Source organism: Balaenoptera physalus, assembly GCF_965194825.1.
Source record: "Balaenoptera physalus genome assembly, chromosome: 2".
Taxonomy (NCBI): Eukaryota; Metazoa; Chordata; class Mammalia; order Artiodactyla; family Balaenopteridae; genus Balaenoptera; species Balaenoptera physalus.
The window spans coordinates 28,865,273-28,890,346 of NC_138883.1; the positions used below are offsets into that span (position 1 = coordinate 28,865,273).

The 25,074-nt window shown below is 45.3% G+C and overlaps 1 protein-coding gene and 1 pseudogene across 2 annotated transcripts in view; both read left to right on the plus strand.

Annotated features, from left to right (window-relative positions):
• The first annotated feature begins 210 nt into the window (after window positions 1-210).
• On the plus strand, window positions 211-1,041 carry LOC309655947 (eukaryotic translation initiation factor 1 pseudogene; annotated as a pseudogene). The gene has a single exon. The product of its transcript is annotated as a eukaryotic translation initiation factor 1 pseudogene (transcript).
• Window positions 1,042-23,509: 22,468 nt separating this feature from the next.
• Window positions 23,510-25,074, plus strand: part of MIDEAS (mitotic deacetylase associated SANT domain protein) — a 67,643-nt gene continuing 66,078 nt past the window's right edge. The window contains exon 1 of the mRNA XM_082451572.1: window positions 23,510-24,207. The gene's annotated coding sequence lies outside the window, so the exon portion shown is untranslated. The remainder of the gene's footprint in view (window positions 24,208-25,074) is intronic.

Sequence of the window (25,074 nt, forward strand, 5' to 3'; positions counted from 1 at the left end):
GTAAAATGCATTTATCTTTGGGAGATGATAAACCAATGAAGGGAGGGGATTGTGAATCTAAATGTTAGAGCTAAAAACTATAAAACTCCTAGAAAACAGAGAAGTAAATCTTCATGACTGAGGATTAGGCAATAGTTTGTCAGATATCACATCAAAAGCACAAGTGACAAAAGAAAAAAATAAATAAATTGGATTTCACTAAAATTAAAACTTTTGTGCTGGTCCCAGTCACTGAGCCGCCGCCCAGGACTCAGCAGCCTCCCCCTTGAGCCCCCTCGCTTCCCGACGCTCCGTCCCCCCCGCCTGCCTTCTCCAGCCGCCACCTTCCGCAGGCCGTTTCCACCGAGGAAAAGGAATCGTATCGTATGTCCGCTATCCAGAACCTCCACTCTTTCGACCCCTTTGCTGATGCAAGTAAGGGTGATGATCTGCTTCCTGCTGGCACTGAGGATTATATCCATATAAGAATTCAACAGAGGAACGGCAGGAAGACCCTTACTACTGTCCAAGGGATCGCTGATGATTACGATAAAAAGAAACTAGTGAAGGCGTTTGAGAAGAAATTTGCCTGCAATGGTACTGTAATTGAGCATCCAGAATATGGAGAAGTAATTCAGCTACAGGGTGACCAGCGCAAGAACATATGCCAGTTCCTCGTAGAGATTGGACTGGCTAAGGACGATCAGCTGAAGGTTCATGGGTTTTAAGTGCTTCTGGCTCACTGAAGCTTAAGTGAGGATTTCCTTGCAATGAGTAGAATTTTCCTTCTGTTCCTTGTCACAAGTTTAAAAACCTCACAGTCTGTGTAATGTAACCATTTGGGGTCTGCTTTTAACTTGGACTAGTGAAACTCCTTCATGCAATAAACTGAAAAGAGCCATGCTGTCTAGTCTTGAAGTCCCTCATTTAAACAGAGGTCAAGCAGTAGGCACCTGGCAGTGTCCAGCCTGAAACAAAGCAATAACAGTGATGTTTCAGCCAAGTCCAGAGCCCCAAGATCACAGACGGCTATGTCTGGCCCGAAGCTCCTCAGCAATCCCTCTACAGAGTTCCCTGCCCTAAGAGAATGTCGCCACCTGAACAGCCCTCGGTGAAGCTGAGAGTGGAGGATGGGGTGAGGCAGCGACGGCAGCTGTACTGCTAGAAGGAGTCTTTGATCATCAGGGGAAGGATCCCCTGGTATCTCCAACGTGACCAGGTGGGTAGAGCTTAGAGCAGCCACCTTCATTCTATTGAGGTGAGAGGACATCTGGCCTGCCACCAAGGTCTTTTTGACCAGACATATCCTAGCTGATCGATGTCCAAACTAGAATGTGAGGCCAACCTTCTATCAGAGTTAAACTTTTGACAAGGGAACAAATTTCAAACCGATGTATCAGTCATGTAGCTGTAGAGCTCGCAACTTACTAGCAACAGCTGCCCAATGCCATGTGAAGTAACAAACTGGTTTTTGGTTTTTTGGGTTTTTTTTTTCCCCTTCAGTTTTAATGTTATGTAATGTATTTAAACCCTTATTTAAATAAAACTTGTTTTCAGAAAAAAAAAACAAAAAACAAAAAAACTTTTGTGCTTCAAAGAACATCACAAAAGTGAAAAGACAACCCACAGAATGGAAGGAAATATTTGCAAATCATATATCTGATAAGGGACTTGTAGCCAGAATATATAAAAACTCTTTAAAAAAAAATTTATTTACTTATTTATTTATTTGGCTGTGCCAGGTCTTAGTTGCAGCACGTGGGATCTTGGGATCTTCATTGTGGCATGCAGGATCTTTAGTTGAGGCATGTGGGATCTAGTTCCCTGACCAGGGATTGAACCCGGGCCCCCTGCATTGGGAGCATGGTGTCTTAGCCACTGGACCACCAGGGAAGTCCCTAAAAATTCTTACAATTCAACAATAAAAAAACAAATAACTCAATTTTTAAAGTAGGCAAAGGAATTAAATAGACATATCCATAAGCACATGAAAAGATACTCCACATCATTAACCATCAGGGAAATGCAAATCAAAACCACAATGAGATACCACTTCATACCACTAGAATGGTTAAAATAATACAGATAATCACAAGTATTGGCAAGGATATGGAGAAACTGGACCCTCATATATTGTTAGTGGGACTGTGAAATGGTACAGCCTCTTTAGAAAACAGGCTAGCAGTTCCTCAAAAAGTTGAACAAAAAGTTACTTTGTGACCCAGCAATTCCACTCCTAGGTATATACCCAAGAGAATTGAAAACATATGTTTACATAAAAACTTGCACGTGAATGTTCATAGTAGCATTATTCAAATAGCCAAAAAGTGGAAACAACTCAAATGTCCACCAACTAATGAATGAATAAATAAAAATGCGTTGTGCCTCTACAGTGGAATATTATTCATCTCTAAAAAGGAATGAACTACTGATAAATATTACGGTAAATGAACCTTGAAAACATTATGCTTAGTGAGAGAAGCCAGATATAAAAGGCCACGTATTATATGATTCCATTTATATGACATAGCTAGTCTAGAATAGGCAAATCCATAGAGATAGAAAGTAGATTAGTGGTTGCCAAGGCCTTGGGGGGGCGGGAATGGGAAGGGGATGGGTTTGGGGATTCTTTTCAGGGTTGATGAAAATATTCTGGAATTAGGTAGTGGTGATAGTTGCACAATTCTGTGAATATATTAAAACTGCTGAATTGCACACTTTAAAGGGGTGGATTTTATGGTTATGTGAATTATATCTCAATAAAGCTGGTATAGTAAATACATAAATAAATTAGGAGAGACATAAATAAATGAATGAATAGGTGAATGGAGGTCACTGACAGCCCGATACCCTCTCCCTGATAAGCAGGAGCCCGAGGCCCCAGGTACTGACCTGGGTGGGGTGGCCAGGCTTGGCCCACATACGAGCTGCAAGGGAGGAGTGAGGAACGAGCAGGAGGAGACACCCATGGGCAGAGGTGTCACCAGTGCCTTTCAAGACAGTCACTTCTCAGTGGGAAGATCCTGGTAGGTGGCGACCCATGGAAACTGAGGAAACCTGAATTGAGCAAGAGGGCTTGGCAGGAAGGAGGAGGAGCCAGGGTATTTCCTGAGTTTAAGAGCACAGCCAATTTTATAGCTGCCTGGAACCAGGTGTGAGCAGACAGGGAGAGGTTAAGGGCACCAAGCAGAAACTGTGTGGTTTTTAAGGAGGCTGGCTTGTGGAAGTAGTCATCCACTGCCCACAAAGGGATTTGTGACACTCATTTTATTCAGTAGGATTGTGTGCCTACCTGGGACTAATTGTAGGCAATAAAAGGAATGTAAGAGCCAGGAGCTTGCAGCCTGGGAAGAGAGACAGTCAGTCTATAGCACAATAGGTGCCATGGTGAAAGTGAGTTCCAGAGTACAGAGAAGGGTCACCAGATTCAGACTAGATGGTCAAGGAGGGCTGCCTGGGGGAGGAGGCACTTGAGAGGTATCTGTGCCTTTCAGGAGATATTGCTACTTCAGGAAACTGCAGCCTAGGGAAGCTGACAATCCAGGATAGAGGCTTCATAAGAGCCCATTCCCTGCTCACAAACCAGCCATCTCTTCTGTGCTGAGACCTCCATCATCCGTGAGGAAGGACTCCAACCTGGAGAAGAAGACTGTGGTCATGGGTTCTAGCTCTGATCCTGGACCAGGCACTGGGCTGCTTTGTCATCTTAGACACCTTAGATCTATTCTACCTGTGAACAATTTCCTCCCCTAAGGAATTAGAACTGTGGTCATTCTTCATGGAGGTGATATAATTTAGGTCAGTTCTTTCCTTTTATTCAGTTGAGTCAGGTGTTCGTGCATATGAGGAAAAAGTCTAGAGACACCAAATGAAGATCCACTGAGGGGGGAATGGTGGTGGTGGAGTCAGAGTCCTGCCTCTAAGGTGACATCTGAGTACAATTGTCTAGACCCAGGCTTCCCTCCCAGTGTCCATGAGTAGCTAGGTGCCGGGTGGCCTGAGGTGGTGATCTCCTTAGTCTTTAGAACGCTGGGCAGGGCCTGCGGTGGCTAGAGGGGCCCTGTCCCTTTCCCCAGGCTTTATAAATCCTACCTTTCCCCCCAACCCCTACTGTGTGTCATGATGTAAATAAAAATGGGAAGCATTGATATAGCATCAGTGGCATTGCCAACCCTGGAACTCAAACTATTTCTTACCACAAAGGGCCAGAAATTGACAGGTAAATGACTTTTTTGCCCTAGTGATGCATCTTTGATCATAGAGTTTCTGCTCAGGAAGAAAAGGCAGAGAAATATTGTCTCCCGGAAATGAGTGACCCACAGTGAGCATGACCCTGGAGTTAGAGTTCTAAAAACCAGCAGGACAGAAAGGTTTGGCCAATCAGTCTTGGCTAATATACTGGGAAATTGGATCAACTGGAGCCTGATGATTTGTATTGACTTTCAGAAGGTAGTGGCCAAGCAGGTAACAATTTGGTTCTCTGGGTCAATTGAGTCACTGAATCCTGTTTTACTTGTACCATGTTCCAAAAATGCCTCTGTTAGGAATTGTGTTATGTTCCCCACAAAAGCATATGTTGAAATCTTAACTCCAGCACCTCAGAATCTGACCTTATTTAGAAAGAGGTCGTTGCAGATGTGATTAGTTAAGTTGTAATAGCTGAGTAGGAAGGACCCCTAATCCAATATGACTGGTGTCCTTATAAGAGGATGGTCATGTGAAGACAGACACACTGGGAGAAGGCGATGTGAAGATGAAGACAGAGATCGGAGAGATGCAGCAGCAAGCCAAGGAGTGCCAGGGATTGACAGAAAACCACGAGAAGCTAGGAAGAAACAAGGAGGGGTTTTCCTGCATGTTTCAGAGGGACTGTGGCTCTTCTGAGACCTTGATTTTGGACTTCTAGACTCTGGAACTGTAAGACAATAAATTTCTATTGTTTTAAGCCATCAAATTTGTGGTACTTGGTTACAGCAACCCTAGGAAGCTAATACAACCTCCCAAGGCTGAGGTTTTATCAGTGTGCACAAAAAACAGTTTGTAGTCTTTATTTGAAGGGCAGAATTTTGGCATTTTTTTTCCCTAAATTTTTTTTCAAATCCACTGGGACTCTGGTGCTGTTTTTGAAAGTGCTGGAGTGTCCGGATAGAGTCAGGTGCTGGCTCTAATCCTCTTACTCCCGTGGTATGGCTTCCTGGAGAAGCACCTGGAAATGCCATTTTCAGGTTCAACGTGAGACCAAAAGAATGAAAAAATTGGGCTTCTTTTTTCTAGTTTTTCACACACGTTGCCCAACTTACACTTCCATATGCATTGGTAGTCTTTCTCAGTCACTCATTCATTCATCATACCCTTACTGTATACCTGCTGCATGTCATTGATGGACAGATAGGACTTTGCTTGTCCAGGGGCAGCCTCACATGGCTCCACTGCTGCTGACCCTTCCAGGCTTCCTCGCTGAGTCACGCCTACCTAACTCATAGCATATCCTCAGTGGTGACAAACCTCTATCCTTGAAGGAAGAGATGAGTTTTTGGACAACCCAGAGTCCTCACAGCCATGTCTGGGGAATGAGGGGTATGATTAAACTGAAAAAAAAAAAGTCTAGGTCTTTATTTTTCCCCTAAAAACCTCAGAAAAAAATTTTTTTTACTAACAATACCAATGGGATATTTTCATAACTCAGAAGGTGATGATGTGGAAGAACAATGTTATTTGGATATTTTAAAAAATGCTTATGACATCCTGGTTGTAATAAGGAGACCCTTTTATCTCAAGCTTAAGGTCCACACTCAATAGCCTTGCCCTCATCTTTTTTCTTTGTCTTTCCTTTGCCCTCGATAAAGGGGCAGGTGAAGGAGCAGGATCTTCTCTCTCTTCTTTCTCCTTATCTCTTCTTTCTTTCTCTTGCTATTACTCTTGAGTAAATAGATGGTGACTAGTTCAAGGCTCAGAACTTTCAAAACAGCCAGTACTTCCCAGAGTGAGAACTTGTCCAGGGATCTTCTTCCAAGGTTGTCATCTACTTGTGATGTGAGCCTCATCACAGCTGACATAACATGTCACAAGACAAATATACAGCAAACGCTCAGAGTTGAAGATGTAAGTGAAAACAGGAAGCAAGCTGGGCTTTTCATCACTGAGAAAAATATCTCAATATGTCTGGGAGAATGTCCTGAGCTTCTGCCTCGGTGAGCTGACCCTTATCTCTCAGTTTAAAATATTCCTTTATGGGACTTCCCTGGTGGTCCAGTGGTAAAGAATCCACATTCCAATGCAGGGGACGTGGGTTTGATCCCTGGTCTGGGAACTAAGATCCCACATGCCGCGGGGCAACTAAGCCCGCGTGCCACAACTATTGAGTGTGCGAGCCTCAACAAGAGAGCCCACGTGCTGCAAACTACAGAGCCCACACACTCTGGAGCCCGCGTGCCTCAACTAGAGAGAGAAAACCCACACACGGCAACTAGATAGAAACCCGAGCGCTGGAACGAAGAGATCCCGCGTGCCTCAGTGAAGATCCCATGTGCCGCAACTAAGACCCGATGCAGCCCCCCCCCCAAAAAAAAGGAAGATAAATAAATTTTTAAAAAAGAATAAATATTATTATAAAAAATAAAATATTCCTTTATGATGTATAGAAATGGCAAATATTAAATTCAGTGTTTCATGAAGCAATTTATCTATTAACCACATTTTGGTATATCAGAAGAAGACAACCATCTCTGCAAAGGGTGAAGGGGGATTCACTCATTCATTCATTCATTCATTCAATCATTCATTCAATCATTTATTCACCAGATATGTATGAAATGACAGGCACTTTGACAGGCAGTGGGAAAGCCAAAGCTGGAAACACAGTCTCTACCGTTGAGGGGCTCATGGTAGGGAAAGAGATAGAAACAGAACCTGGTGCGATATAGCCTGAGTGTAACCAGGACTTCGAGCCACCCTGCTATACCTTGAAGACCTAGGCCAGCATCCAAATCACCGTGCTCCAAAGGCCTTCCACAAGCAGGCCAAGGAGGGGCATACACCACTCATCACCAATAAAACTTCCTGATCACCCCCTCTTTAAAGCATCTCTGCTTGTTTCCCAAACCGTCTCTCACGTCATCTCACCCCCAAAGCAGGATCTTAGCTTTTTCTCTCCTCCCCACATGACCCTTCCTCTTGCAACCTGGCTTAGTAAAACAAGACTTGATCTCAAGTGTCTCAAGATTGCTTCTGTTGCCTTGATTCAGTGTGTCTGGTGCTGCCGGACTGTAAAGTGTAAGGCAGGGGACGTGAGACCAGAGACCAAGCCGGGAGTCAGAGTAATGTGGACTTCATAAGCCAGATCATTTTTATAGTGGCTGCACCTACCCTAGATTTTTGAATCAGAATCCAATAAACTTCTCTCCTGCCTCCCTCCTTCCTCCCCCATTCTCCCCTATTTGTTGAAAAAAATTGGGCAGTCTGTCCTCACAGTCTGCATATTGCTGATGACACTGCCGTGGTGGTGTCCTTTAACATATTTCACTGTCTCATCATGTTTCCTGGTAGTTAGATTTTGAGGCTTAATCAGATTTAGATTTTTTTGGCTAGACTACTTCTAGTGTTGCCAGGCTTGGCAAATAAAAATACAGGATTCCCAGTTAAATTTGAATTTCAGATAAATAATGAATAATTTTTAGTATATCTCATGGATTATTTGATACCTATTTATACTAAACATTATTTATTATTTATCTGAAGTTCATCTCTAACTACTTTATAAGAGGCAGTGTGCCCATCTAACAGGAGGCATATAATATCTTCCTGGCTCTGTATCTGCAACGTTAGCAGCTGTTGATGATCATGGCCTAGATTGATTATTTCCCTAGAGCTTGTAAAATTGTGATGTTCTAATTCTATTTTTTTTTCTCTGTTTCTTAGATGGAATATGTATATAAAGAGAAACTTTCCCTTACCAAATATTTACCTGGTCATATAGGAAACCAACTATTTACCTGGTCATTTACCTTTCATATAGGAAAGGCAGTTCTTTCATTTACCAGTTTCATTTACTAGTTTTCAGAATAATTGATTCCCTAGCATCCCCCAGAGGTAACCAATGAGTTGTGCTCTTTCCTTTCAAAGCATCATTATGGACTCAGGGATTTTGACGCATATGTATCTTGATCACTTGCTATCATTATTCTTTTAGACACTCAAATTGTCCCATCTTTGGCCAGTGGGAGCCTCCTGAACTTGACTTCTGAGTCCTTGTGATGCCGTCCCTGAGGTCTTTGTTAGCCTCTTTGCTTTCTGATGTAACAAAATGTTCCAGACTCATCTTACACATTTTTTAGCCCAAATTTGGAATCAGACATTTCTCTTAGAAACGCCTTTAGTGGGAAATGATATTTAGGGATCCAATATTTCTGACTCCCCTATTTAAAATTATAACAACTTCCCATAACAAAAACATATGCTTCCTGGGATCCCCTTACTCTGATTTATTTTGTTCCATACCATCTATCAATCTTCTAACATATCACATAATTTACTTTATCTTATCTATTGCCCATCTCTCACCACTAGATTGTAAACTCCTTGAGGGCAGAGACTTTTGTCTATTTGTTCACTGCCTGTACATATTAGGCACTTAATAACTATTTCTTGAATGAAAGAATGACTGAATATCACTGAATTACATGTTAATTCTCACATGAGAATGTGAGAGTGAATTTGGGAGGTACCACTGTGAAGCAGAGGGGTCAGGCAAGAGCCTATTTCAGTTGTTCAGGTGATTGATGATGGCAGCTTAGACTAGCAAGGTGCCCGTGGAGATGGAGAGAAAAAGTGGGGAGTAGACTAGGTATATTGTCTTGGAGGTAGAACTGACTGAACATAGTGATGGCTTGGATGTGGGGGATGAGGGAAAAGGAGAAATGAAAGGTGGCTTCTAGAATCTTGGCCTGAGCAAAAGGATGGATAAAGATGCTAAAGAGGTGAGAGGGGAGAGATGAGGGGGAGAGTTCAAGATTGAAGAGAATCAAGGGCTCCATCTGGGAAATATATGATTTGAGGTGTCTATTAGACAGCCAGGTAGAGATGTAAAGCAGGCAGTTGAGTCTGGGCTCAAGGATGGAGGTGTAAGATCAGGAGTCGTCAGTATTCGGGTGGTATTTAGAGCTCTGGGACCTGATGAGATCATCTTGAGAGCTTTAGAAAGAGACTAGAAGCTGTTTTAGGACCAATCCCTGAGATACCCCAACACGGAGCAACCAGAAGGAGGAGGAGCCTGCTAAGGAGACTGAGAAGAGGAAGTTAAAGAAATAGAAGGAAAACCAGGAGAGAGTATCGCCATTAAAACCAAGAAAGAAGAGTGCTTCCAGGAGGAGGAAGCGGTCACCTGTGTCAGATGCTCCTGATGGGTCAAGTTTGATGAGGACAGAGTTAGACTCATTGGGTTTTCCAACATAGAAGTTGCTGGTGACCTTGACAAGAGAGGTTTCAGTAGTAGAGTAGGAGCGGGTGAGTGAACAGGAAGTGAAGACTTGAACCATGGAGAACAGATGACTAGTTCAGGAAGCTTTGTGGTGAAAGGGAGAAATGGGAGCAGTAGCTAGAGGGAGATGTGGAGGCAAGGAAAGATATATTCAAGATGGGAGATGCTGTATATAATAGTGGAGATGACGCATGTAGTGGGAGATTCTAACGACACAGGACTGCAAAGCAACTGTAGGAGACTGTTCGTGTAAGCCAGTCAAGAAATAAGACAGACCTGAACCCGGACAGGGAAATAGAGCTGACTGAACTTATGAAGCAAGTGAACCTAGAGATCTCCCAATTTCAGACCACAGGCAAATGCCAGGGTGCATAATTTCTCAGGATCCAAACCTACCTGCTAACAGCCTTTGCCCTCTTCACCATCACCCCAAACAAACACACATACCGAAACATCACACCCTTTCCAAAAGCAGAGAAAGCAGGATGCATATTGGGATCCTGGACAAATGCCCACTGCCCCCAGGATGGCCTGATTTGGGTTCAAAGCCAAGAAAGCACACAGAGTTTCCTTGTCCCCCCACTGGATTTAAGGGAGTTTTTAAAGTGCTCTTCTCTGGCTACCCAAGGATTAGCCATGTGTTTCAACAAGTGATTTAAAATCATTACTCGTCTCTTTTGGTTGAACCTCAAACGTTTGAAATGTACACAGCTTGGCAGGCTGGCCAGGGCAGCTGAGCTTCAAGAGGACATGTCCCAGCCATCTGTTGCCCCGCTTCATACCAGCCTTCTGCCCTTCCCGCTGCCGAGAAGCACTGGGCTTGTCAGGCAAATTCAGGACAAAGACAACTGCAGCCTTGGCTTCAAACAGTTGCTCACACAGTGTCTTGGGTGGAGCTGGGGGGATGGGAAGTTACTGCGTTGTTTTGAAATGCTTTGCCTGGAGGTATGGAGTTTTCCCTCAATCTCAGAGATCCAGAGGGTTTTAGGGACAGGGACAAAGGACATTACCTGTGATTTCCCCTCCATCAGAGCAAACTGTGCGCAGCTACTCTGAGGAGATTAAGGGATGCAATGTGAAGATGTGAATTTCATTTTAAAAGTATTGAAGTATTTCAAAAACTGCTATTATAAAGTGTTTAGTCTATAATAATGTGAATGCATTAAATAGACAATTTTGGCACACCAAGACTTCAATTGTATAAGCTGCATCATCAGGTAAGCTAACTTTTTTGAGGGGAGGGCAGTCAATTTTATGATTCTTTTAAAACAGTAGACTTTTAAAATAAAAATTTTAGATTTACAAAGAAATTGAGCAGATAGTACAGAATTCTCATCTTACCCTCCCCCTCCCCAGCTCTCACTTTCCCCTGTTAATAACATTTTACATTGGTATGGTATATTTGTCACAATTGATGAATTGATATTGAGACATTATTATTAAGTATAGTCCATTGTTGATTCAGATTTCCTTAGTTTTTACCTAATGGCCATTTTCTGTTTCAGGATCCCATCTAGGAAATCACATTACATTAAGGAGTCATGGCTTAGGCTCCTCTTGGCTGTAACAGTTCCTCAGACTTTCCCTGTTTTTCATGACCTTGTGAATACTAGTTAAGTTTTTTATCCTACTTGCAATCCCTCTATTGGGATTAGTCGGATGTTTTTCTCATGAGTTATGGTTTTTGGGGAGGATGCTCACAGAGGTAAAGTACAATTTTCATCATATCGTATCAAAGGTACAAGCTATCATCATGATTTATGACTGGTGATGTTGACCTTGATCACCTGCCTGAAGTAGTGTTTATCAGATTTCCCCACTGTAGAGTTTTCTTTTTATTTATTTTTTCTTTTTATTCTTTGGCTGTGCCACGCAGCTTACAGGATCTCAGTTCCCTGACCAGGGATTGAACCAGGCCACGGCAATAAAAGCCCAGAATGCTAACCACTAAGCCATCAGGGAACTCCCTAAAGTTTTGTTTTTAAAAAATTGTATGTACGTACGGACTCACGGATATTTATTTTATATTTTGGATTATAATTTGACGCTACTTAATTTTGTTCCTCAAATTGTTCCAGCTTTGGCCATTGGGAGCTCTTTCGTTTGACTCTTGTGCCCTGTGACATACCTCCATCAATGTGATATTTTTTTAGTAAACTCAGTTTTGTGTGGACTTTGGCACAAGCTCCTCCTGCCGTCTCTGAGCACAGCCTGACCCTGATAGTGGGTGTGCCTTGCGCCAGCCTGGGCACGTCTGCTTACAAAGTCAGAGCAATGAAGAACTGAGTACTTCCTGCACTGGATCCACGAGGCTCCATAAACCACCAGGCTTGTAACAGTGAATACAGAGTGATAAAACTGCCTTGTTTGTTTAGTACGTGTTGTAAGTTTTAGTTGTTTATTGCCTGACTTTTATGTTTACAATGAGGATGAAGAGCAGTTGTTGGATATTTTGACAGTTACTCATTCAACTTTGAAACAAAACTTTTCACTTCTCTTCCTAGCTTCTAAAGTGGTTTAATTGAAGACTATTCTAATCTCAAAAGACAAACTGAAAAAACACTGTTAGCAGGAGTTAAGCGCACAAACCCTGGTGCAGGACTGCCTTGATTTAAAACCTTGACCTTGGGCCAATTATTCCACTCCTTGGTACCTCAGTTTCTCATCTGTAAAAGGGGAAATTTAATTTTAACAGACCTACCTCAAAGGTCTGTTAAGTGAGTTAATATATGTTAAAATGATTAGAATAGGGCCTGGCATATGGTGGGCGCTATGTAATGGTGTTTATTGTTATTATTTATAACCATCTGCTACGGTCTGAATGTTTGTTTGCCCCCAAAACTCATATGTTGAAATCTTAATTCCCAAGGTGATGGTATTAGGAGATGGGGCCTTTGGGAGTGATTAGGTCATGAGGGTAAAGCCCTAATGATTGAGATCTGTGCCCTTATAAAAGAGGCCCCACAGATCTCACTAGCTTCTTCTGCCAGTCTGCAGCTCAGAAGAGGGCCCTCACCCAACCATGCTGGCACTCTGATCTTGGACTTCCAGTCTCCAGAGACATTAATTTCTGTTGTTTGTAAGCCACCCAGTCTATGGTATTTTGTTAAAGCAGCCTGAATGGACTAAGACATCATCCACCTGTATGATCAGAATTTTCTCAGAACTGTGTGACCGAAGCAAAATACAAAAATAAGTTGGATGCCTAGACTGACATATGACTGTGAATTGGCCAGGGCTGTGACTTTAAAATGCAACGGGAACTGACTCTGGATGAGTTAAGCAGAAGAGGAATTCATGGGAAGGATGTTGAGTAGCCCACGGAATCTGGGAAGGCAAGAGAGGCAGGCTCACGGCATGAATGAGACCAAGGATGCTGGGAAACAGCCAGGAGCATGGCCAAAATGGCGGCACAGAAGCTATCCAGAGAGTCCTGCCCTGGCCTCAGAACCCTGGTAAGCTTGTGCCACGACCATGGTCCGAGCCTGAGTGATGACCCTGCTGCTGCTGCTGCCCTGGGATCTGGACATGGCTGCCACAGCTGCTGCCACCCCACTGCAACAAGGTTATCTGAGGGGCTCGCTCTGTGGTCTCTTATTCAGAGTCCAGGGCACTGCACCTGATTGGCTGAGTCCAGGTCACATGTCTAAGCCCTGCCTATAAAAGAGGCTGGGAAGCAAGTGTCTGGCGTTTTCAGCCTCTGTAGTGAGAGGTGAGCAGTGGGTTCTAACTTCCACTAAGACTTAAGATGGAGTCTTCTACACACCTGGGGAGGGATTCTGAAGCTGGGCAGCCAAAAAGTGACAAATGTCACCCATCACCTGTGCTTTCAATTTTTGTTCCACCATGTTAGCATCATTGATGGACTTTATAATAAGTAAAAGTTTGAAAAACACTTGCCCAGTGCTGTGGTGTCCCTCACATTTTTCAAGTCAGAGGTGTAGGTGACTAACTTCTATGAGTCTTAAGGAAGATGAAAGCTCTGCTGGTGGGTTTGTGTAGAAGCTTTTCATGAAAGATGCGACTCTGGGCCTTTAAGGATATTGCACCCCTAATTTTTGTAAATGACAGCAGATGCTCTTGTGATTGATAAAATGCAAATTCCTTTAAAGATATAAAAGTGATTGTTTTTATTATTTTGCATTTTCTTTTGATCAGCAGATACCAAAATGATCACTGCCATCCCGTGGAGTCTTTGAAATTTTTTGCTTTGAAAAAGAAGTCTTTAGATTTGATGGTTGGAAATCCTTAACATTGTCCCAACCTTCCTTTTCTAAGTGGAGAAATGGAGGCCCAAGAGATAGAGTGACTTATGCAAGGCCACACAGCTGCTTTAGAGCAGGCTCCAGGCCTCATGCCCTAGTCCTCAGTATTCTCACATTGCCATGCTTCCAGCAGCTAGCCCAGGAGCAGGCCCAACCATCCAACCCCGCAGCTGCTGCCTTCCTGAGGCACGTCTTGACAGGAGACCCAAAGCTGCTTTTGAATACAGGCCTGTAGCTGCTGCTGCTCCTTTATTCACCCTTACTTTTGGGGTGAGAAATCTTGAGTGGCTTTCTCTTTGTCTTCAGCCTCCTTCCCGGAGAGAAGAAGAAAACAATAGAGAACAAGCAGATAAAAGCCTCCATGCTGGTGCTAGGCTTCACCTGCTGGACTCCGACCTTTGCTGGTCTCAACTATGCCTCTTCTCAGTGTGGCTAACCTGCTGCCCTAATTTGACTTGCTCCAAATCCTAGGAACCAGATTTCCCGGTCTTGCATTCACGCCCTGGCTCCCAGTCATGTGGCTAGGTTAGATCCTGACGTCTGCTGAGTGCACCCTGTGACAGAACTGCCCGTCTCCTTGTCTGGCCAGCCAGATCTGGACCCGGCCACCCCTCAGGAAGCTCCTGAAGGCAGGGCTCATACCCTACCACCTGCCCCCTGCCCCCCTGTATCCTCAGCACCCAATAGGGCGTGGCCCAGCAAACCCTCATTGAAGGTGTGAAGGCATGTCCTGCTCTGTTTGGGTGCTGCCCACACCTCATCATGACAAACTAGAGCAAAGGGAGGTGGAGGTGCTGAGAGGACAAACAGTGTGAGAGAGTTTCCTTCTACCCTACCTGGGGGTATTTCTAACTTGATTGACACCACTTATTTAGAGCTGCCATAGGCAGATTCGGGCTGTGGCCTGCCCAGGCCAGAGCAGGGACAACTGGTCTTGGGAATCCAAAGAGAACATCAGGTTCAGGCAAAGTTGACTTAACTAAACCAGGGAGCAAGACATTCATTCATTCATTCATTCATTTGTTCAGTAAATACATACTGAGTACCATATGTGTCAGGTTCTATGCTGGGCACCCAAAGATTTAATGGTGAATGAGACACACTCTCACACACTCTCTGCCCTCAAGATGCTTAGAGTGAGGAAGACAAAACAGGGGACTGGTCTTTACAATAGATTATGGAGTGTGCTGAAATAACAATAACTAATATTTATTGAATGTTCACTATGTGCCGGACCCTGCACTAAGCCATTGGCCATGCATTGTTTCATGTAATCCTCACAGGAACCCTACTAGTAGGTACTATTACTATCTCCATCTTACAGATGAGGAAATGGAAACACAGAGAGGTTGAGTGACTTGCCCAAGGTCACACAGCTCAGGTAAGTGGCATACCTAGCATTTCAATCCAGATAGCTTGACTCCAAGGCCTATGCTCCTAGCTCCTCCACTAGAATAGTTCTGCCTCATTACAATAGTAGATGATGCAGGATACTATTGGAGCACGTAAAGGTGCACCGACTGTGTGCCAAGGACATCCAGAAACATTCAGAGACTGCAACTAGTGTTAACATGACCGGCTCATAGGGAGTGAAGACTGCAGAGAGAATAGGCTGAAGGGTTCAGTAGGCACCAGTTCACAAAGGTCTTTAAAGCCAGGCTAAGGGGTCAAGATTTTATCCAAAGGACAGTGGAGAAATGCCGAAGGATAAGCAGGAGAGTTTCACAATCGGGTGGCACTTCAGAAAGCTCTGTTTTAACTGTACTTTGGAGAAGGAATGGAGTCAAGCAAGACTGGAGTGTGTTCCAGTTGTTCAGTCAGGAGCCGATGGTGGCCTGAAGCATGGATTGGCAGCGGCCCGAGAGAGAAGCAGCCTAAGTGCTGCCCACACACCTACTCATGACAAACTAGAGCAAAGGGAAGTGGAGGCGCTGAGAGGACAAACTGTGTGAGAGAAATTGCTTTGTTGTAGGGAGGTCACCATCGAGCCAGAAGACTGGTGGAGACCAAGACACCTAGGTGAGCCCCAGAGGGTCAAGGGTCAGCACTGGTCCAATGTCAGGCAATTGTCCAAAGTCTAAACAGGCAAGAGGGTGGTAGAAGAAAAAGCCAGCAGAAGGTGGTGGGGACCCAGCAACAGAAATAAGAGGCCAATGAAAGGACTCCAGTCCCTGAATGAAGAAGAGAATTTTCCCCTGGGCAAGTGGGGACAGGGGAGACACTGGGAAAACAGGACCAGGAACCAGGGTCCCTGAGGCTGTCCCAGACTGGCAGTGAGACCGAGGATGCTCACCAGCAAGACAGGGATTCAGGGTTCCTTCTGTGTCCCCCTCTCCCCACCTCTAGCCAGGTGGTTCCTATTTAATCAGGTCTGGCTTCAAAGTTGGTGGGAGGGGCGATGTGGTGAAGGGGAAAGAGAGCTTTGACGTCGGAGAGATTGGGGTTTGAATCTCACCTGGAGCCACTGGTTCTAAGACTCCAGACAAGTTACTTAACCTCTCTGAGCCTCAGCTCACTCATCTGTAACATGAGGAGAACAATATCTACATCGTGGGGTTACTGAGTGGGAATAACAGCGCCTACTGCACAGGGTTATTGTGAGGATGTGGGAGTTAACATGTGAATGGCCAGGGCTGCACCGGGGTGGGTGCTGAGTCAAGTTGTCAACCTTTCTCCTTTATCAGAAGTCATCTACCAGCTGGGCCCTGGGCCAAGGGTTTCGGGTGCTATGTTACTTCCTTCTTAACAAACCGAAGGAAATATTACTCTTCCCGCTTCGTGGATCAGGGAAAAGTGCTGTCCGTGAAGTGTCTGAGTTTGAGACCTCTCTCTTTGCAAAAAGGGAGACTAGCGCATATTAATGAGCTGTTAAAGACACACTAGCGGTAAACTGAGACCCTCTCTTTGGCATAATCAGAAAAACAAAAAGAGAATTGAGGGCTTCCCTGGTGGCGCAATGGTTAAGAATCCGCCTGCCAGTGCAGGGGTTCAAGCCCTGGTCCAGGAAGATCCCACATGCCACAGAGCAACTAAGCCTGTGAGCCCCAACTACTGAGCCTGTGCTCTAGAGCCCGTGAGCCACAACTACTGAGCCCGCGCGCCTAGAGCCCGTGCTCCACAACAAGAGAAGCCACTGCAATGAGAAGCCCATGTACCGCAACAAAGAGTAGCCCCCGCTCTCCGCAACTAGAGAAAGCCGGGTACAGCAACAAAGAACCAAAGTAGCCAAAAATAAATAAATAAATTTATTAAAAAAAAAGAGAATTGAAAAGAAAATTACTTTTTCACTGTGTGAGTTCATGCACATCCTTGACCTAAAATCATCTTGCTTCCTCAAGCTAAGCTAAGTGACTTGTCCAATGTCATATAGCTGGGTAGCTACAGCCTGGGCCTGGAATTCAGGCTTCTTTCTTTCTTTTTTTCAACAGCGAATAACTTTATTAGTAGAAAGAAGTGTTTTCACTGAAACCCAAACCTGAGACAATGTAACCCATGTTTTATCTAGATCTTTAATTTAATTTAATTTATTTTTTTTGGCTGCATTGGGTCATGAATGTCTAGTGACTTCTTGGCCTGAGAACTCAAATGACACCTCCCACGTCAATGTTAAGACCGATGTCCCAGGACCAATATTTATTACTGGCAGAGGATTGTGACAAGACTTCCTCCCAATGTGCAGCAAGCTTAACCTTTGAGCTATGCACAGGAAAAAGCAACCTGCACAGAGTGATTAAACCTTAGCATGCTGGCTGACCCAGATCCCATGAATGCTGTGTAGATTGCCTTGACTCTTGGGTTTGTGTTTTTCTCTTCATTGTGAAAAGATTCATTTACAAACGCTGGGTGGTTATACAACCTTGCTGGGGAAGTGTGGTCATCAAATGCACAGAGAATTTCCACAGCAGCTTTTGACAGCTGACTCTGGTTTACTTTTGTTAAGCATTTCCACATTTGGCCTCCACATTTTGGCCTGCTAGCGCCAACAGTTACCAAGTCTGAGAAGAAGCTCCAAGAAACAGTGTGCGTATTGGAGTTCATCCCTAAGCCAGGGGACTGTATACAACTGTGCTTTCAAAGTACTGTCTCAGAGTTTCTAGCGGCCTGTTACTCTGGAAACCTCCCCGTGTGCTGGCATTCTGGGATTGTGCCTGGCCCACCCAGCCAGATTTCCTGCTCAAATTGTAATCTGAAAACCGGGGCTTCTCATACACATGGTAACACATGTATCTAATACATGATGCAAATACTTCCCAGAAAATACTACATTTAGAAAATGCTCCTGCATGAGTTTTCTATGGCTACTGTAACACATTACCACTAAATTGGTAGCTTAAAGCAACACAGATTTTTATCTAATGGGCTAAAATCAGGGTGTTAGTAGGGCTGCATTCCTTTCTGGAGTCTCTATGAGAGAATCCGTTTCCTTGTCTTTTCCAGTTTCCAGAAGCCACCTACATTTCTTGGCTCATGACCCCTTTTCTCCGTCTTCAAAGCCAGCAACCTTGTATCTCTCTGATCATTCTTCCATAGTCACATCTCCCTCTGACTGATTCCTCTTCTACCTCCCTCTTCTACTTTTAAGGATCCTTGTGATTACATTGGCCCACCCTGACAATCCAGAATAATCTTATTTTAAGATTAGCTAATTAGCAACCTTAATTCCCCTTTGTCATGAACCTAATATATTCATAGGTTCTAGGGATTTGGACATGGACATTTTGGGGAGGACTGTTATTCTGTCAACCATAGTCCCAACTGCTCAGGGACTTCCCTGGTGGTCCAGTGGTTAAGAATCCACCTTCCAATGCAGGGGATGCTGGCTCGATCCCTGGTCTGGGAACTAAGATCTCACATGCCTGGGGGCAACTAAGCCCACGTGCCACAACTAGAGAGAAGCCGGAGCACTGCAACGAAGAGCCCACCACAACAAAAGATCCCGTGTGCCGCAACTAAGACCTAATGCAGCCGATAAATAAATAAATATTAAAAAAAAAAAAAAAAGAGCTGCTCAATGTCTATCTTCCAAGCCGGACTGTGTAGAGGAGCTAAACATTTTAACTTACACCATATCTTAAATGTACAGTCTATAGCTGATCCAACTTTCCCCATGATCTGATGGTTGGGGGGATTTTTACTAAAAGTCCAATTTGGAGGTCTTGGAGTTGGATGATATCCATATAGAATCCTTTTGGTTGGTGAGTGATTTCCTGATTTAACTGACACTTAAGGAACACATATATAAGAGCTTTACAAACTAGTTTAATTCTTATAACAACCTTATCAAGTACATACAATTATCCTCATTTTACACACAAGGAAACTGGGGGAAAAAAAGGCTAAGTAACTTGTCCAAGGTCACACAGGTAGTATGTGGTAGAGATGGGACTTGAAGCCAGGCAGTGTGTGGGCAGCCCAGAATCCTTGTTCCTAACCACCATACCAAGCTGCCTCATCCTCTCGTTTTCTGCTGGCTGTGCAGGCCCCTGCTGGTACCGGTTATGGCACATGAACTTGTGGATTCTTCAGCAGAGCCACCCCCTACCTCCCAGCACTGGCTTCTCCCCTTTGCAACTTGGTGCTCATTTCCCCCTGTGTTCTCACTAGTGCAGACCCCTGACTCCCCTGAGCTTGCTGCAGGGTCACCTTGCCCCACCAGGGCAGTGCTACAGCAGGCTGCTGGCTCTAAATGTGATAGTCATGCCATGTGGAAACCATGGGGACTCAGGAGCACTAAGCCTCAGGGACTCGCTCTGCCTACCCAGCTTGACCACCAGGTTCACTTTGACGCAGCTGCCCTCTTTTTGGTATAAAACCACTTTGGAGGCAGCTTCATCCCAGAATTCCAGTGGGGAACTGGGTGAGAACTGCACCTCCACCTCGTGTTTGCAGTGCCCTCATTAGGTAATGCGCCTTTCCTGCTTCCATCCGAGACCTGGAGTGGAGGAAAAAGCATGATGCATTTCTGACCCTCTTCTCTCTCCTCTTTCCCCTCCCACCATCCGGCAGGCCAGAAAGGGGGTGGCTACTCTTTCACTGCCTTAAAGCTGGCCTATCTGGCCTGGGTGGAAGGCCTCTGCTCTGTTCAGAGAGGATTCAAGGAGCTGGTCCTTTAGGCTTGGCCTTGATTTACTAAAGAAGGAGAATTCAGAAGGATCTGGAAACTGTCTTAAGTCATGGCTTGTCTCTTCAACTCTCCAGTGGGACACCTTGAGGCCTGGCCCATCCTAGGCCGTCAGTGTATGGTAGTTAGTTATTACTCTCTAAACCCAGAACTTTCACACTTCTTTGCCTGCATGTAGGAAATATGTTTTACACTATGACCCCATACAAATATACACATATATTATACACAACTGAAACAAAAGCTACATAAAACAATACTTATTATTACTTAATGCAATGCATCTGATAATTTTTAATTTCTTTTTAAAGAAAAACACTGGTGGTGACCCCTAACGCCCCTCTCCTGACAGACCTACTTGCTTCCTTCTCTGGAAGCTCATAGTGCCTGAGGCAAAACTCGATTATAATACTTCTCATGTTGCATTGTAATTTATGTGTCTTTCTCTCCACTAGGGACAGACTTTGTCCTTTTCATCTTTGCATCCCTAGCACACCCACTAGTAGACATTCAGTAAGTGTTAATTGAAGGGCTGAATGAAAAATGCCTGCTTGCATGCACCACAGAAGAGGACAGTGGTTTCTCTTACCGTGGCACACATCACCTAGTTCTGGTGTTCCAGAGCTCAGACTTGTCAGTGAGCAGCCTGGGCTCAGCACAGGATTTCTACAGAAGTTAGGACAGACACCTCCTGCAGAAAGGGCCTCAATGTGTAGAGAATGAAGACCAGACACTTTGACTATTTCCCTTCCCTTAATTTTTTCCCCTGAGCTAATCTGTTTGCATACCCCTGCTAGAATGTCTTATGTCCCCCATAGTAATTTAATAATATAAAACTGTGCAGACTCAAAATTCAGGGCATTTAGCATTTTTGCAAAGCCAGACTCTAGGAAACGTTCCCATTGCCGAACACACTGGATGTGGTTTAGGTAGCAAAGCAAATGACCTAACAAGGAATATATGTGCTGAGCCCAGTTCCTGTTAAATTAATAGATTCACGTTCTGGCATATCCACAACCTCATAAGTCATAGCAACCAGATGACAGCATGGCAACACAGCAGCTGCAGCCACTGTACATGAGAAAAATCAGAGCCTAGCGTCTCTGGAGGGAAAACAGAAATGGGCTCTACAGTTGCCAGCTTCTATGGGATTGGCTGAGGGGAGGTGGACATGGCGGGCAGCCATAAGTAGATGCCTGCCCTGGTAAGGGATGAAGGAGTATAATATCTTTCCTGCTTCCTAAAACTTTGTTTTGTGTTTTTAAAGTAAATAATTAGCTCCAGTCAGAGAGGAAATGATGCTGAGAGAAAGATAACCACCACGTGGACAGAATGTTCTTTGTAGCCCTGCAAGCAGTGTGGAGGTGATTCTTATCAGAGATAGTTCACGGCTTGCTCTTCGATTGTAGAACCACAAGCTTACATTTGGACCCTCACTGAAATCACCTATCCCTTCTGGCTGCCAGGGTTGAAGTCCTGTCTTTCAAGCTCCCCTTCCAGGACTAGGGCCTGACTCCACAGTCACTGGTTGTGCCAGAGCCTTGGGGATCAGGGCAGATGTCCTGAGGAGGACAAAGAGGGTACCTGGACAGATGTCAGTCCTTGCGACATAAAGACATCTGCACATACTATCAGGTTGATGGCATCCGATACCAGGGCTACCAGGGCTGCCAGGGACCGAGCAGCAACACACACCCTCTGACCTAGTTTAAATTCAAGGATGACCCTTATTCTGCGGAAGGGGTAAGGGCTGGGTCTTCTGTTCTTAGGATTTACATGTTACTCTTAGATCTGGTCCAGGACCCTGCCTCTTTCTCCATGTTCTGCTTTCCAGGTGAGGGAGCAGGAAGTCTGTGTGGGGTTGTCATCGGGTCCACATGACTTCCCTCTCTTTTTCCTGTGCATTAGTTATCGATGCCTGTGTAACAAATTACTCCGAAACATAGCAGCTTGAGACAACAACTATTTATCATCTTACATTTTCTTTGGGTCAGGAATCCAGGCAGCTTAGCTGGATGCCTCTGCTGCCAGGGCTCTCATGAGGCAGCTGTTGGCTGGGGCTGGCGGTCTCATCTGAAACCTTGATTGGCATGGGGGAAGGGGGAGGTATGCCTTTCCAAGCTAACTCATGTGGTTGTTGGCAGGTCTCGATTCCGGTCTACAGGGCTGCCTTAGGACATGGCAGGTAGCTTCCCCTACAGTGAGTGATCCAAGAAAGAGCAAGAAAGAAATAGAGCACCCAAGATGGAAGCCACAGTAGGTTTTTTATAACCTAATCTCAGCAGTGACATCACATGACTTCTGCCATATGCTATTTGTTAGAATTGAGTCAATTAGTCCAGCCCACACTCAAGAAGAGGCACTTATATAGGGCATGAATACCAGGAGGAAGGGGATCACTATTAGCTGGGGGCTGTCTTCAACTGTGCCTACCCAGGTTCTACACTTTGTGGAACTCCAGCAAATGCCACCCTACACAGAGAAAAAGCAATGTGTGTCTGTGCATACATAAATATCAGGCCTTCAAACATTTACATCGTCTGCTAATTATTCCTGGGCATGCAGAAATACTGAATATTCATGAAATTGTGACTGAGAATTCAGAATCACAATTGTGAACAAAGAAATATTCTGCTCTTGTCCTAGCAAATATGGAGTATCACATGATTGTTTTTAGAAGCATATTCTCTCTACTCCTCTTGATTATGGCATTGCTTGCCTTAAGCGGAATGCATTAAGGAATTATTTCTATCTATTTCAAAATTGAAATGGACAATCCCTCCACCACCAGCCTACAATGTGTGATGTCATAAAAACTTCAGAGAATTATAATTATTGAGAGTATAATAATGCACTTATTTCTCAAAACAATGTTATTTTTCTTACATGATACATTTTGTATTTATAATGTGCCATTAATAATGTCTCAGTAGAAATCATAATTGTGCATAAAGGGCTGCAATGTGGGGGATTTCATGTTGCTAGGAGAGCTTCTATCTTCATACTCCTGGGGAAGTCTGCGTTTGTGGCTTCCCATTAGGTATTAACACAGACCTGGGGATCATTTCTCAGATGTTACTTTCTATCAATTTTACGTCCACCTTTCTGGACAAAGCCTTCACTCAACTCTGTGGTTTCCTGTGCTTTAGTAAAAAGATGAAGCATTAGAACGGGAGATTCTGTGATCTGGCCAATGTGCTTGTAGAAGCAGTATTTGGGGAAAAAGGGAAAATTGTTGAGCCCTAACTGACGCTTTTGAACCACCTTTGAAAAGGTCCCTGTTTTCACAAGCTACAATGAAGCTAACGTTTCTGTTACGAAAGCCCTCCACTGCAGTTTCAAATGTCTGCTTTTTTTTTTTTTTTTTTTTTTCCTCAACCACAGCAAAGGCTAACCCGTTTTCTTTCCAGCTTTACCAGATCAGGAATTCTTCCCGAAAGACTGCTGTTTAACTACTTTGTTGCTATTTATCAGAAACCAAAAAGATGGCTTTTTGTTTTTGTAGTTTTGAATACGGTGAGCAAATTTATTTCGGGCAACGATAAATTTCAGAATTACTACTGCCTGAAGCTCCTTTTGTCAGGACTCCACCCTACCCTCCAAGTCACTTTTGGTCCGTGACGAAATACGGAATGCATCAGGCCCCAAAGAGACCTGTGAGTTGCCTGTAAAGGAGGAGGTGGAAATCGCGGGGGAGGATTAGAACAGAAACTATTTTTCAGCCCCAACTTGGGCGCTGAAATAGACCCCTGAAGTCATAAACGCTGAACGTCCTGTGCCCTTATAATCAGTGGAAATGACGAAGGACAAGTGTGCAGATCTTTTGAGGGAATGTGGGAAGAGGAGACCCGCGTTTTAAGGCCCAGCTTAGGCATTATTTGGTGGGAAAAAAACCAAAAACAAAGCAAAAACAAACACAGAGCACTGTGCTTTCCAACAGGACCTTCTAGCTGCAACACCAAACTGAAAAACTTTCTCCTTCCCCATCCTTTGTTTTTCCCGGAACCCCAGCTCTGGGTCCCTGAACCCCAACACCATCTTCCAGATCCAGCCTGAGAGCAGCCTCGACCGCACTTCTTCGGCGCGGAAATCACCCTGCTGGAGCGAGCCTCCCCCAGAGGGCTGCAGGCTCGGCGGACTGCAGCCCGCTTCCCCCCGCAGCCGAGGGCGCGCAGAGCCGGGGGCGCGGGCGGCTGCAGGGCCCGGCGCGCCACCGCGCGAGCTGCTGGGTCACGGCCCGGGCCGCGCCACCCGCTCAGCGAGGAAGTGACGACTGCGCCGTCCCGAGAGCAACAAAGTTTGAGTCTGCGGGCCGTGCTCGCCTGCGCCCCGCGCCCCTCCGAGCGGCCCCGGGATCCAGCGGGCAGGTGAGCCGCGGAGCTCGGCGGCCCCTCCGCAGCCGGGGCGCCGACGCGGTGCCCGGAAACGTTCGGGGCAGGGGCTTGGCCGCGCGGGCGGGGATGTGGCGGGACGGGTAGGGCCGGCTGCGCTGGGCTTGCGTGCGGGGGGCGCTGCAGGGAGGGAGCTCGGCGGCCGGGATCCGGGCCCTGGGCTGCGCCCCTGTAGTCGCCGGTTTGCCGCGGGACTTAAACCAGCCAGGGCTGCAGCCGGGCCGCTCCGGGCGCCGTTGGCTAGCGGAGGAGTGCAGGGAAGGGGCTTCCCGTGTCCTGCGTCCGAGGCTAGTCCTCCGCTCGGCGCGCCCCATCGCGACAGGCTGGGCGCAGCGGTCCCCCAGTTCCCACCCGGTGCTTCCCAAGGAAGCGTGCTCTTCCTCTTCGTAGCCCTCGCTGAGGTCGCAGGAAGGAAGTTAAAGGAACTTTCCCCCCATTTTTCTTAGCTTGGCCCGACAATGACGAAGAGCAGATCAACTCGGAAGTTTGGGAAAACAACCCTACGCATTTCCAAAATGCAAAACCAGAATTGCCCCTAAGCGCCCTTTGAACAAATTCCTCTGACTCCCCCACCCTTTCTCCTCCCACAGCACGTCCCGAGCCTGACAGTAATCACTAAGGCCTAACACTTTGCAATTTAGCCATAAAAGCTGTCAGCGCACCCACCTACATATGTGAGTGTTTTCTATATAAAACTCCAAAACCCGCTTCCAGTGGACTCTTTGAGGCATCTCGCTCTTCTCTGTTTTCGAAAACTGCTAGGGCTGCAGGAATGTGCTTGGGAACTTTGATGGTGGTTCCCGCCGCCCTCGGTAGCCTCGTGGAAAAGGCTTTTTTTTTTTT